Here is a 3,162-nt window from a genome sequence, read left to right on the forward strand (position 1 = left end):
AGACATCACCTCCTTCTTCTGGACCTCAGTTTCTCCATTAAAAACAGATATAAACAGGCTTAGCGGGTTCAGGACTTGACATTGTCTCTGTGACGATTCGGGTGCGAACTGTGGCTTCGCTCAGTGGGTTAAGGATCCAGCGTTGCCACAAGCTGTGGCATAAGTCACAGATGCAGCTCAGATCTGGCGTTGCTGTGGCTGTGGCTGTGGTATAGCGCAGCAGCTGCAGCTCCTATTCGACCCCTAGCCTGGGAATTTCCGTATGCCGCCAGTGGGGCTGTAAAAACAAAACAAAACAAAACAAAGACACAAGCAACAACAACAACAAGACCCTCAAGATTATTTAACCTGAGAATCAACAAGTCCCCTCTGAATTCTCATATTCTAAGAGGCTATGTTAGGACTGGGGTATTTCCAGTCCTTCAAGAAAATTTTTTTTTAAGTGTAATCATTTTATATATGTCGTAATGCACTTTACAAAGATTACAAACAATCACCAAAATCATGAGAGAGAAAAAAACCTTTAACATTTAGAAAGAGCCAAGACATGCTGTGCCCCGAGCGGGGGAGCCAGGAATTTGTGCTCTGTCTGCCTCGCCGGGGCGGCATGGCTGAGGAGGGCCAGCCAGCCAGGCTCCCGGGGTGCTGCACAGATGCTGAGCAGTCCTGCAGGGATGGCATGGAGGTTAAGATACAGGGCTGTACAAAAGTCTCTAACATTTAAAAGAAATGGTCACGTGTTCTTTCTGACAGCTTTCTCAGACTGGGCCACCCGATAAGTTACACGCACACAGGGACTGGGGAGGTTATGGCACAGCTTTTCCACTGGTTGGGCCCAAGTGGCCACCTTCCCCACAGCCGGGCCCCGAGGCCTCTTCCACGAGGACGCTGTACTCACAACAGGCTGTGGGGCGGCTGCCCCTGAGCTTTGCCTCCGGACTGACTGTACAACCAGTGAAGTGAGTAGCACGATCCTCGTGGCGGCGCTCACTGCAGAGGGCCTGCACGTCCTGCAGGTCGAGGGTGGGCCGGCAGCAGAGGACAAGTCAGTGGCTGGTTGCAGACAGATTACACAGCAGCCCTGGCTCAGGATTTCTACCCGCAAAGGTTCTTAGGGTTGTTTGCTGGTGGATTCTTTTTTTGTGACTACTTGCTGGTTTGGAATGGGCGGTGATCCAGGGGTGTTCGAGTACCTCCTTGAGGGTGGGCCTTTGGCTGGGATCGTGCTTCAACAGTCTTGAAATGAGGTCCCTGGCTCCCTCTGGCACAAAGTCAGGGAAGGTGAATTCCACCCGGGATATCCTTTTGTAGGTCTCTTGGTACGTGTTTGCTTCAAAGGGGGGCTTCCCAACCAGGAATTCATAGCAAAGTGCCCCAAGGCTCCAGAGATCCACCTTCTCATTGTGCATCTGGCCTTCGATCATCTCGGGGGGAAAGCAGTCCAGGGTGCCGCAGAGGGTGGTTCTCCTGGAGGATGGGGCATGGACCGACCACCCCAAATCGGCAATCTTAAGCTCTCCAGCGGATCCAAGGAACAGGTTCTCTGGCTTAGTATCTCTGTGAATAACTTTCTTTGAGTGACAGTAAGACAGAGCATTTGCCAATTCTGTGATATAAGCAGCAGTTCTCTGCTCATCAAACTTCTATAGACAGCTCCAAGAGGTGCATATTCCAGGATTAGGTAAACTCTGGTAGCGTCATGGAAATAACCATACAATCTGAGAATATTTGGATGCCTAAGGTGGGACTGTATTTCTACTTCTCTTCTCAGCTGATGTTCAACTCCTGCCTTCTCCAGCTGAGCTTTAAACAATACTTCAAGAGCCAGGATAAACTTGCTTTGTTTTTCTCTTGCTCAATAAATATTACCAAACTTTCCTTTACCCGGCGGGCAACCAACTTCAAAATCTTCCAAAGCCCATTGCCTTTTTTTTGATTCTTCATTTTTCTGTCTTGATGCCACTTCCTTTTCAGGATTATTTCCAGGCGCTGCCGGCTGGGGCTGCTCACCCTGCTGGGTGTTACTCAGAGGCCTGGAGACAGGACGAGGGCCACTGGTTGCCTGCAACTGCTTCTGCTTCAGATTCTGAGCTGGTTTATGGCTGGAGACAAGCTTCTGCGCGTGCAAAGGAAGGCGCTGTGAGGAATTCGAAGGACATAAGATCTGCTGAGCCTGGCCGCTGTTTGCAGAAGGCGGATTCTGAGCTGGAAAGTGCTGGGTCCCTGGAACGCGTTTTGGATCATCACCGGGTGGAACTGTAGTCTTAAGCCCCAAAATGCAGTTTTCTTTACATTTGTCCATGATGCCTGGGGGTTCTCACCTCCGACTCGAAGACTGAGTCCTTCAAGAATTATACAGGGCATCACATGCATTCTTTGGGAGATAATGGTCTCATGTAAGACTCACAGTTTCTTTTTCCTTTTTCTTTTTTCTTTTTTTTTTGGCCTTTTTAGGGCCACACCAGCGGCATATGGAGGTTCCCAGGCTAGGGGTCAAATTGGAACTGTAGTCACCAGCCCGAATCTCAGCCACAGCAGCACCAGATTCAAGCTACATCATCAACCTGCGCCACAGCTTACGGTAATGCAGGATCCTTAACCCACTGAGCAAGGCCAGGGATTGAACCTGCATCCTCATGGATGCTAGTCAGATTCGTTTCCACTGAGCCATGATTGGAACTCTGAGACTCACATTTTCTAGTCACCAGGCTAGGGAAGAGATATATCATTACTTCACAATGTCCCCAAAGAACAGAGCCGCCAAAAATGTGTGCTTGTGCAGGCTCCCCGGGTGATACTGTCATCTTGTTTCTCACCAATTTCCTCAGAGCATTAAGAGAGAAGAGGTTCTGTGCACACATTCGAACAGGGAAAAGGTAAACACCCGAGCTGCTTAAATTCAGAAGCACTTTTCTTTTGTCCTCACTTGAATTTAATTTCCCAATCACAATATCACAGATGGAAAGAGAAGGTCCAGAGGTGGCAGAGAGGAGTAAAAATAGAAGCCAGAATGACAGAAGGGACTGTCATCTAGTAAGTGGTAGCTGAGTTATTAATAGACAGAAAAGAAAATTGATTTATAAATGATCTTGGGGAAATAAAGACTGGTGCCTACATTTTAAAATTAATGTTTAATTGTATATGAAATTCTTAATTATACTT

The 3,162-nt window shown here is 48.1% G+C and overlaps 1 pseudogene; it reads right to left on the reverse strand.

Annotated features, from left to right (window-relative positions):
* Nucleotides 1-317: 317 nt before the first annotated feature.
* On the reverse strand, nt 318-2,379 carry LOC125135652 (aurora kinase A-like; annotated as a pseudogene).
* Nucleotides 2,380-3,162: the final 783 nt, after the last annotated feature.

The sequence above is a fragment of the Phacochoerus africanus genome, chromosome 9 (genome assembly GCF_016906955.1).
Source record: "Phacochoerus africanus isolate WHEZ1 chromosome 9, ROS_Pafr_v1, whole genome shotgun sequence".
NCBI classification, from domain to species: domain Eukaryota; kingdom Metazoa; phylum Chordata; class Mammalia; order Artiodactyla; family Suidae; genus Phacochoerus; species Phacochoerus africanus.